Here is a 12,294-nt window from a genome sequence, read left to right on the forward strand (position 1 = left end):
AGATCCTGCACTGGGCCCTGTCCTACTCTGGGCCCCACTCTCCTCCAGACCCCATCCTCCATCAGGCCGCACCCTATCCTTGGCCAGGCCCTACTCTGAGCCACGTCTTACACTGGTAAGCCCAGTACATTCTAAACTGGTCCACATCACAGAATCATAGAATCTCTACAGTTTGGAAACAGGCCATTTGGCCCAACAAATCTACACCAACCCTCCGTAAAGTAGCCCAGCCAGACCCATTACCCCTACCCTATCACTTTATGTTTCTCCTGACTAATGCACCCAAACCACACATTCTTAAACACGACGGGCAATTTAGCACAGCCAATTCACTGCACCTGCATATCTTTGGAATGTGGTAGGAAACCGGAGCACCCCGAGGAAACCAATGCAGGCACAGGGAGATTGCACAAACTCCACACAGACAGTTGCCTGAGGTTGGAATCGAACCCGGGGATTGAACTCAGAACCTCCTTTTGCTCAGCAGCCTCCCATCTCTGACCCAGAGCTCCTACTCTTTGAGCTCATACCAGTTACACTGAGCTTACACTGAACAGTGGGCCCTGTCATAGAAAATAGAACATAGAAAAGTACAGCACAGAACAGGCCCTTTGTGCCAAGATTTAATCCTAATGTAAAATATAGCAACCAAACCTACACACCCCTCAACTCTCTGCTATCCATGTGCATCTCCAGCAGTTGCTTAAATGTCCCCAAGGACTCTGCTTCCACCACCACCGCTGGCAACGTATTCCATGCATTCACAACTCTCTGCGTAAAGAAGCTACCTCTGACGTCTCCTTTATACCTTCCTCCAAATATCTTCAAACGATGACTTCTCATATCAGTCAATCCTGCCCTGGGGAAAAGTCTCTGGCTATTGACTCTATCTATTCCTCTCATTATTTTGTACATCTCTATCAGGTCTCCTCTCTTCCTCCTTCTCTCCAAAGAGAAAAGTCCGAGCTTAGTCAACCTTTCTTCATAAGGCAAGCCCTCCAGTCCAGGCAGCATCCTGGTAAATCTTCTTTGCAACCTCTCCAAAGCCTCTGTATCTTTCCTATAGTAGGGTGACCAGAACTGGACACAATATTCCAAGTGTGGTCTCACCAGGGACTTGTAGAGCTGCAGCAAAACCTCACGACTCTTAAACTCGATCCCCCTGTTAATGGAAGCCAAAACACCATATGCTTTCTTAACAACTCTATCCACTTAGCTGGCAACTTTGAGGGATCTATGTACTTGCACACCCAGATCCCTCTGTTCCTCCACACAGCCAAGAATCCTGTCTTTAATCCTATATTCAGCATTCGAGTTTGACCTTCCAAAATGCATCACTCTACATTTATCCAGGTTGAACTCCATCTGCCATTTCTCAGCCCAGCTCTGCATCCTGTCCATATCTTGCTGCAGTCTGCAGTAGCCCTCGATACTATCGAGGACACCTCCAACCTTTGTGTCATCTGCAAATTTACTAACCCACCCCTCAACCTCCTCATCCAAGTCATTTATAAAAACTACAAAGAGCAGAGGCCCCAGAACAGAGCCCTGCGGGAGCCCTTCCTGAAGAAGGGCTGATGCCCGAAACGTCGAGTCTCCTGTTCCCTGGATGCTGCCGGACCTGCTGCGCTTTTCTAGCAACATATTTTCAGCCCTGCAGGACCCCACTCAAACTGACCTCCAGGCAGAATATTTTCCATCTACAAACACTCTTTGCCTTCTGTCAGCCAACCAATTCTGAATCCAGATTGCCAAATCTCCCTGTATCCCATACTTCCTGACTTGATGAATGAGCCTACCATGGGGGACCCTATCAAATGCCTTGCTGAAGTCCATATACACCACATCCACTGCTCGACCATCGTCGACCTGTCTTGACACCTCCTCAAAGAACTCAATAAGATTTGTGAGGCATGACCTGCCCCTCACAAAGCCATGCTGACTGCCTTTAATCACACAATGCCTTGCCAAATAGTCATAAATCCTCTCCTTCAGAATTCTTTCCAAAACCTTGCTGACCACAGACATAAGACTGACTGGTCTGTAATTGCCAGGGATTTCCCTATTACCCTTCTTGAAAATAGGAACAACATTCGCCTCCTTCCAATCCTCCGGTACAACTCCCATGGAGAGTGAGGAGGCAAATATACCACCAGCGGCTGAACAACCTCCTTTCTCACTTCCCGGAGCAGCCTAGGATAAATCTGCTCTGGCCCTGGGGACTTATCAATCTTAATGTTTTGCAAAATTTCCGGCACATCAACTTCATCAATCTTGATCCAGTGAAGACTGTCTCCCAGCTCCTCAAGGTTTTCATTTACAACAAGTTCCCTTTCCTTGGTGAAAACCGAAGCAAAAAACTTATTTAGGGCTTCCCCTATCTGCTCAGACTCCACGCACAAGTTCCCTCCACTATCCCTGATCGGCCCAACCTTCTCCCTGATCAGTTTCTTATTCCTCAGGCCTACTCCAGGCCACAATACTACCCATGGCGTATCCTGCACTGGGACAGGTCCTACACTGGGCCACATTCTACAGCGGACTATATCCGACACTGGACCAAGTCCTATTCTGGGCCACATCATAAACTGTACCAGGTCCTACACTAGGCTCCGTCACACTTCATGCCCCATCTTACTCTGGACCACATTGTCTTCTGGGCCACATCCCACAGTGGGCAGGTCCTACTCTGGGCCAGTCCTATTCTGGGCCATGCCCTAAATTGAAACACATTCTGAACTGATCCATGTCCTGCACTGGGCAAGGTCCCACTCCGGGCCAGGTCCTACAGTGAACCATATCCGACACTGGACCAAGTCCTATTCTAGGCCATATCTTACACTGGGCCAGGTCGTACAATGGGCCCCACCCTGCTCTGGGCCCCATCCTACTCTGGGCCACATCCTGCACTGGATGAGGTCCTACTCTGGGCATGATCCTCAATTGGGCTAATTCCTACATTGGATCACAGATAGTCATAGAGTCATAGAGATGTACAGCATGGAAACAGACCATTCGGTCCAACCCATCCATGCCGACTAGATATCCCAACCCAATCTAGTCCCACCTGCCAGCACCCGGCCCATATCCCTCCAAACCCTTCCTATTCATATATCCAGTCAAATGCCTTTTAAATGCTGTAATTGTACCAGCCTCCACCACTTCCTCTGGCAGCTCATTCCATACACGTACCAGCCTCTGCGTGAAAAAGTTGCCCCTTAGGTCTCTTTTATATCTTTCCCCTCTCACCCTAAACCTATGCACTCTAGTTCTGGACTCCCCGACCCCAGGGAAAAGACTTCGTCTATTTATCCTATCTATGCCCCCCATAATTTTGTAAACCTCTATAAGGTCACCCCTCAGCCTCCGACGCTCCAGGGAAAACAGCCCCAGGCTGTTCAGCTTCTCCCTATAGCTCAAATCCTCCAACTCTGGCAACATCCTTGTAATTGTACCTCTTATCCTCGCATCCAAATCATTTATGTAAATGACAAAAAGTAGAGGGCCCAGCACCGATCCTTGTGGCACTCCACTAGTCACAGGCCTCAGTCTGAAAAACAACCCTCCACCACCACCCTCTGTCTTCTACCTTTGAGCCAGTTCTGTAACCAAATGGCTAGTTCTCCCTGTATTCCATGAGATCTAACCTTGCTAATCAGTCTCCCATGGGGAACCTTGTCGAACGCCTTACTGAAGTCCATATAGATTACATCTACTGCTCTGCCCTCATCAATTTTCTTTGTTAGTTCTTCAAAAAACTCAATTATGTTTGTGAGACATGATTTCCCATGCACAAAGCCATGTTGACTATCCCAAATCAGTCCTTTCCTATCCAAATAAATGTACATCCTGTCCCTCAGGATTCCCTCCAACAACTTGCCCACCACCGAGGTCTATAGTTCACTGGCTTGTCTTTACCACCCTTTGCAAACAGTGGCACCACATTTGCCAACCTCCAGTCTTCCAGCACCTCACCTGTGACTATCAATGATACAAATATCTCAGCAAGATGCCCAGCAATCACTTCTCTAGTTTCCCACAGAGTTCTCAGATACACCTGATCAGGTCCTGGGGATTTATCCACCTTTAACCGTTTCAAGAAATCCAACACTTCCTCCTCTGTAATCTGGTCATTTTGCAAGATGTCACCATCTATTTCCCCACAGTCTATATCGTCCATATCCTTTTCCACAGTAAATATTGATGCAAAATAATCATTTAGTAACTTCCACATTTTCTGTGGCTCCACACAAAGGCCGCCTTGCTGATCTTTGAGGGGCCCTATTCTCTCCCTAGTTACCCTTTTGTCCTTTGTAAAAACCCTTTGGATTCTCCTTAATTCTATTTGCCAAAACTATCTCATGTCCCCTTTGTGCCCTCCTGATTTCCCTCTTAAGTATACTCCTACTGCCTTTCTACTCTTCTAAGGATTCACTCGATCTATCCTGTCTATACCTGACATATGCTTCCTTCTTTTTCGTAACCAAACCCTCAATTTCTTTAGTCATCCAGCATTCCCTATACCTACCAGCCTTCCCTTTCACCCTGACAGGAATATACTTTCTCTGGATTCTTGTTATCTCATTTCTGAAGGCTTCCCATTTTCCAGCCGTCCCTTTACCTGTGAACATCTGCCTCCAATCAGCTTTCGAACGTTCTTGCCTAATACCGTCAAAATTGGCCTTTCTCCAATTTAGAACTTAGACTTTTAGATCTGGTCTATCCTTTTCCATCACTATTTTAAAACAAATAGAATTATGGTCGCTGGCCCCAATGTGCTCCCCCACTGACACCTCAGTCACCTGCCCTGCCTTATTTCCCAAGAGTAGGTCAAGTTTTGCACCTTCTCTAGTAGGTACATCCACATACTGAATCAGAAAATTATCTTGTATACACTTAAGAAATTCCTCTCCATCTAAACCCTTAACACTATGGCAGTCCCAGTCGATGTTGGAAAGTTAAAATCCCCTCCATAACCATATCTATTCTTACAGATAGCTGAGTCCTCCTTCCAAGTTTGTTTCTCAATTTCCCTCTGACTATTAGGGGGTCTATAATACAATCCCAATAAGGTGATCATCCCTTTCTTATTTCTCAGTTCCACCCAAATAACGTCCCTGGATGTATTTCTGGGAATATCCTCCCTCAGCACAGCTGTAATGCTATCCCTTATCAAAAATGCCACTCCCCCTCCTCTCTTGCCTCCCTTTCTGTCCTTCCTGTAGCGTTTGTATCCTGGAACATTAAGCTGCCAGTCCTGCCCATCCCTGAGCCATGTTTCCGTAATTACTATGATATCCCAGTCCCATGTTCCTAACCATGCCCTGAGTTCATCTGCCTTCCCTGTTAGGCCCCTTGCATTGAAATAAATGCAGTCTAATTTATTAGTCCTACCTTGTCCCTGCTTGCCCTGACTGTTTGACTCACTTCTGTTCTCAGCTGTACCAGTCTCAGATCGATCTCCTTTCTCACTATCTCCCTGGGGTCCACCTCCCCCCCACTCCCCCAAGCAGTTCTAGCAAATCTCCCTGCCAGTATATTCGTCCCCTTCCAATTTAGGTGCACTCTGTCCTTCTTGTACAGGTCACTTCTACCCCAAAGAGATTCCAATGATCCAAAAATGTGAATCCTTCGCCCATACACCAGATCTTCAGCCATGCTTTCATCTGTTCTATCCTCCTATTCCTGCCCTCACTAGCTCGTAGCACTGGGAGTAATCCAGATATTACTACCCTTGAGGACCTCCTTTTTAAATTTCTGCCTAACTCTCTGTAATCTCCCTTCAGAGTCTCAAACTTTTCCCTTCCTATGGTCGTTGGTTCCAATGTGGACAATGAGCTCCTGCTGGCCCCTCTCCCCCATGAGAACATTCTGCACCCTCTCTGAGACATCCTTGATCCTAGCACCAGGGAAACAACACACCATTCTGCTTTTTCTCTGCGGGCCACAGAAACGTCTGTCTGTACCTCTGACTACAGAATCCCCTCTTGGAACCCAACGTACCCCTCGTTGCATTAGAGCCAGTCTCAACACCAGAAACTTGGCTGTTTGTGCTACGTTCCTCTGAGAATCCATCACCCCCTACGTTTTCCAAAACAGCATACCTGTTTGAAATGGGTATATCCACAAAAGACTCCTGCACTAGCTGCCTACCTCTCTTACCCTTCCTGGAGTTAACCCATCTGTGTGACTGTATCTGAGACTTTCCCCCCTTCCTATAACTGCCATCCATCACATACTGTTGCTGTTGCAAATTCCTCATCGCTTCTATCTGTCTCTCCAACCGATTCACTTGATCTGATAAGATTCGCACCCAGCAGCATTTATGGCAGATACAATCCGCAGTAACCCTTAAACTCTCTTTAAACTCCCACATCTGACAAGTAGTACATGTCACTGCAAAGGCCATTTTTGCCCCTTCACAATCTACAGACCCAGAAAATAACACCGTCTTATTCCTCTACAAACACTGCCCCAGGTTAAATTAATAGTTCTGGCTTATATTTTAAGTTTAATCAAGAGACTTATCTCCAAAAATATATAATCAAGAAAGAATCCACTGTACCCACTACTGCAGCTTTTCTCTTGGACAGACTTAAAACAACAATTAACTGAGCTGATTCTGTGCTGTGAACTTCGCCCAACAGTTCCTCCAAGATTGGTTGTGAATTTTACTGTTTGTTAATTTTCCCAGATGCACTCCGATGTCCAGCGATACACAAATTCAAACAGCAAAGGCAGTAACTGTGCAGGTTCTCTCTCTCTCTTTCTCTCTCTCTCTCTCTCTCCTGCACTGACCTCACCATGTGCTTCCTTTGTCTGCTCTTCTCCCTTTTAAAACTGCTGTTGTTTTGACTTTTTTTTCCCCCCAAAGTTCTACATCTGACACTGAGCCACAAACTGGACTGGAATAAGTCCTGTTCTGGGCCACACACTACATGGGCCACACCCTGCACTGGCTCATATCCGACACTGGGCCAGCTCCTACTCTGGGCCAGCTCCTACACTGGGCACATTTTAAACTGGCCCACATCTTTCACTAGGCCAGGTCCTACACTGGGACAGGTTCAGTCTTTGGGCCAAATCCTGTTTTGGTCCACACTCTACTCTGGGCCACACCCTACACTGGGTCATATCCAAAACTGGATCAAGTCCTTTTCTGGGCAAGGTCCCACTCTGGGCCACATCCTGCATTAGGCCATATCCAGAACAATGATAGAGTCTCCCCGTTTTCATTTTCCACCCCAGCAATATCCACATCTGGAAGATCCACCTCCAAGGAGGATACCACCACCAGACACATATAACCATCCCCTCCCTTGTCAGCATCCCACGGGGACCATTTCCTCTGGGATACCCTGGTCCACTCCTCCTGCACTCCCAACACCTCCCCAGACCCCAATGATACCTTCCCATGCAATCCCAGAAGGTGTAACACCTGACTGTTTACTTCCTCCCTCCTCAGTATCCAAGGTCCCAAGCACACCTTCCAGGTGAAGCCGCAATTTACCTGCACTCAATCTGGCCCAATGTGTTCACTGCTCATAATGTGGTCTCCTCTACATTGAGGAAATGAAGCGTAGGCAGGCTGACAGCCTTGCAAAACACCGACGTTCTGTCCACAAAGATGACCCTGAGCTTCTGGTGGCCTGCCACTTCAACACACCACCATGTTCCCGTGCCAATATTACTGTCTCAGGTTTGCTGCAGTGCTCCGGTGAGAATCAGCGCAAGCTTGAAGAACAGCATCTCATGTTCTGCTTGGGGACCCTGAAGCTTCTTGGACTCAAACTGAGCTCAATAACTTTCAAGCCTGGTTCCTTCCTTCCATGTTTTTTTTATCCACCCCACACCCTGGCCCTATCAATGACATAGTTTGCTTTCAGTACACCCTACCCATTCTCTCCTACGCTCTGCTCTCACTATCACATATTCGACTTCTCTTCTGTCCTGACCTACTATCAACAAACTCTTTGTCTGCTGACCCTTTTCATATCTCTCTCTCTGTCTGGGTTCCATCTCCTCCTATGTCCACTTCCCACATGGGGCCATATCCTATACTGGGCCATGTCGTTTATAGGGCCATAGCATACACTGGGACACAGCCTACACTGACCCACATCCTTGGACTGCCCATTGCTACACAGCTGGCAGGCTGAATAACACCACTGAGAGTACAGTACCCACCCTTCTCCGTCACTTTTCCAGCGACTGGATCCTTCTACTCTTTTCCATGATACCACCCCAGCACTCAGTGTTTTCAGCTCTTGTACACCTACATTGTGACCATTGAGCCATTATCAGCCCTTCAGCAATCATGTGGCCCCAAAATGTACGGGAAGCCTGATTTCTTCCTGCAGCCCAAACAAGACGCACACTCAAGGCTCTCAAGAAGGGGTTCCTTGTCAGTGAGGAATACCTGCCAGTACCTTTGGAAGATCACAGAGCACAGACCGGGCACCTCAGACTTGAGGGAGGACCCTTGCTTAAGGGCCGAGGGCATGATGCTGGAAAAGCACAGCAGATCAAGCAGCATCCGAGGACGTTTCGGGCAAAAGCCTTGCTTCAGGCATCCAGTACTTATGGAAGACATTGTAAAATACTATTGGAATACTGCACGGTGCCTCAGCGGTTAGCACTGCTGTCTCGCAGCACCAGGGACCCAGGTTTGATTCCAGCCTCGGGTGCAGAGTTTGCACATTCTCCCTGTGTCTGCGTGGGTTTCCTCCGGCTTCCTCCCACAGTCCAAAGATTTGCAGACCAGGTGAATTGGCCATGCTAAATTGCCCTTAGTGTCAGGTGCATTCGTTGGGGGTAAATATAGGGTAGGGAAATGGGTCTGGATGGGTTACTCTTTGCAAGGTCAGTGTGGACTTCTTGGGCAGAAGGGCCTGTTTCTACACTGCAGGGATTCTAATCTATTGTGTTCAATTCTGGTCTCCCTGCTAGAGGAGGAATGTTCTTAAACTTGTTAAACCTGGTGTTGGGAGAGGAGAAGGACTCCAAGTTCCCTGCTACCTGATGGTCCAAACCCTCTCATGCCATTGTCCCCAGTGGAGACCAAAGTAGAACCCTATGCCAGTGATCTTCAGGTCAGAAGCTGAGGGCTCAGTGGTGGGTGCTGGGGATGATCCAGAGCTTGTGTCCAATGAAGAACGATTCCCTTAAACCACCTATTGTGCTTTTCCTCATTCACCTTCCCCCCACCCCCCAGGAACTCCCAGAGATTCTTGGGAAGATCCTTTGTCGCAGGGATATAATCCAGCTGGTTCTGGACCACCAGAATAATTTCATGCTGGTCTTCTAATCCACCCAACACCCTGGAATAGCCCAGAATGACTGATGGTGGTTCAGGATGTTTCTTGGTGACCTCCTGAGGGAGCCGAGGTCCCTGTGTACCCTTCCTTCCTCCACACACTGAAGGGAGATGGTGACAGTTGCACACTGTTGCTGACACGAAGATGACCACATCCAGCCTCAACATCAACAGCAAACAGGAAGCTGCAATGCAGGTTCCAGAAAGTCTCGGTCCTCCAGGACAGGAAGGATGCGGCATGCACCCTCGTGTTGCTCGTCAATGACGGATCCCTCATCTCGGATCAACAGGCGTTAGGGCCCGAGTGAGGGATGACGATCCAGCTTTCTTCTCTCTGGATCCATCCAGTGAGGAAGCTGGCAGTGGGAGGACCTGCCGCAGCTTGGTGCAGAGGGTGCTGAGAGGTTCAACGTCCCTCTGCGTTAGGAGGAGTTGACTGGTGAACGTCTCTCCAGGGGCAAGTCCCTGGGGCGGGGTGGACTGACTATGGAGTTCCTCAAGGCATTCTGGAAGGTCCTGGGGCGGGGTGGGGTGGGGTGGAGGAAGGGGCGGGGGGCTGGTGGGTGACGGTGAAAACTACACCCGGCTCCTAGACGAATGTTTTGTTGCCTGAGGGCTACCCCTTTCTTGGCTGCCAAAACCAATTTGTTTTTTAAAAACTGGCATCTGGTATGGATTACAAAACTTTCATCAGGGCGGTGCCACCTCACTTGCTGGACCACACAATCCACCCAGACTAGTTGTACACAGTCCCAGGACAGAGGACCCACTACAATATCCACCTGATCCATTTTTCCCAGAGCACTGGTCTAATCGAGCACCTCCCTATCCCTCGTCCAGGAGAACTCATTTGGCAAGGTGGATCATAACTATCTAGAAACACAGAAAACAGGAGCAGGAACAGGCTATTTCATCAATGAGCCATTCATTACGATCACTGCTAATCATCCAATTCAATATCCTATTCCCACTTCTCCCCCATATTCTTTGATCCATTTAGCCCAAGTGCTATCCCAGCTCCTTCTTGAAATCAATGTTTGACTGTTTTCTGTGTGACAGAGAATTCCATTGGCTCACCTCTCACTCACTAGGTGATGAAACTTCTCCTCATCTCTGTCTTAAATGATATCCCCAATATCCTTGGACTGTGACCACTGGTTCTTGACTCCACAGTCTTTTTTTTCCACTAGTCAATCATAGGACAAAGATGTCACTGGCTGGGTCAGCATTTATTGCCCATCCCTAATTGCCCAGAGGGCAGTTCAGAGTTAACCATGTTGCCGTGGATCTGAAGTCACACTTAGGCCAGACCAGGTAAGGATGGCAGTTTTCTTTCCTAAAGGTTATTTGTGAATGAGATGGGTTTCTCTGACAATTGGCAGCAGATTCATGGCCATCATTAGACTCTTAATTCCAGAACATCTGCAGTGGTGGGATTGGGAACACACTTCATGTGTTTATCCTGTCTCTACCTGTAAGAATTTTGTAAGTTTCTATGAGATCCCCTCTCATTCTTCTAAACCCCCCCGTGAGTATAATCCAAATCATTCCAGGTTCTCTTTATATCGGTCCTGCCATTTCAGGAATCAGTCTGGTCACTGTACTCCCTCCATTACCAGAACATCCTTCTGAAGATAAGGAGACAAAAACTGCACATAATACTTCAGGTGAGGTCTCACAAAGGCCGTTTGCAATTGCAGCAAGGTATCCCTGCTTCTATGTGTGAATCCTTTCGCTACGAAGGACAACATACTATTTACCTTCTGCATGTGCACGCTTACTTTCAGCAATTGGTATACAGTACAAGGACACCCAGGCCTTGTTGCAGTGTTCTCTTTCTTAATATGTCTTCCTGGTTTTGTTCCCAAGGTGGATAACCTCATATTTATTAACCTCATGCATTTGCCCTTTTGATCAACTTGCCCAAATTACACTGAAGCATTTCTACATCCCTTTCACAGTAACAGTTCCATCCAGTTTCTGCAAATTTTGAAATATTACATTTAGCTCACTCATCTAAATCATGAACATATTTTGTTGAATGGCTGGGATCCTAGCACGGATCCATATGGTACCCCACGAGCCTCTGGAGTTGGTGAGCAGAGTGGCTGTGGACATCCACCTCATCGCTGATGCCTAAAACTGGTGATGCCTGGACTTTAGATTCGATTACTCAGTGTGGAAAAAGGCCCTTCGGCCCAACAAGTCCACACCGACCCGCCGAAGCACAACCCACCCATTCCCCTACATTTACCCCTTACCTAACACTACGGGCAATTTAGCATGGCCAAACCTAACCTGCACATTTTTGGACTGTGGGAGGAAACCGGAGCACCCAGAGGAAACCCACGCAGACATGGGGAGAATGTGCAAACTCCACACAGTCAGTCGCCTGAGATTTGACCCGATTCCTAAATTGAAGAATACTCAGGTGTGTGGTGGGATCACACCTGGACGTATGCCCTGCTCAGATAGAATTCCACATCGGCCCCACATCATCCCAGAACCTCCCACAGGTACCTGAGCTACCTCACGGCTTTCCATTTGTTGTGGAGGAGTTTCCCTGTCCAGGCTTCGGATGTATACACCCATTTCTTCTCCTTCATCACCCATTTGGACACAGGCATCCCGTTTTGCCCCCAGGAGGTGGGGATCTCCAGTGGGAGTCCTCCCACTTTCCATCAGGGACCTGGCGTGGAGGATGTTGCACACAGCAGTCCCCTGTAACCATAGATCGTCACGGCTCACTGACTCCCAGCCCAACTGTTCATTTTGTGGTGTTGTGGACCATGTAGATATTGGCTGTGGGCGACTGGACCCCTTTTTACAGTTATTTAAAATTTTTTTCCCGTTGGATTTCTGGTTTTACTTCAGGCCCACACTGCTGACCTTTGGGCATTCAGATCAGAGGACCTCCTAGTGAGTCCACTCCTGGTCTGGGCCATGGTCAGGCAGCAGGCTGTGAATAGGGTCATCTC

The sequence above is a fragment of the Chiloscyllium punctatum genome, chromosome X (genome assembly GCF_047496795.1).
Source record: "Chiloscyllium punctatum isolate Juve2018m chromosome X, sChiPun1.3, whole genome shotgun sequence".
In the NCBI taxonomy this organism is placed as follows: Eukaryota; Metazoa; Chordata; class Chondrichthyes; order Orectolobiformes; family Hemiscylliidae; genus Chiloscyllium; species Chiloscyllium punctatum.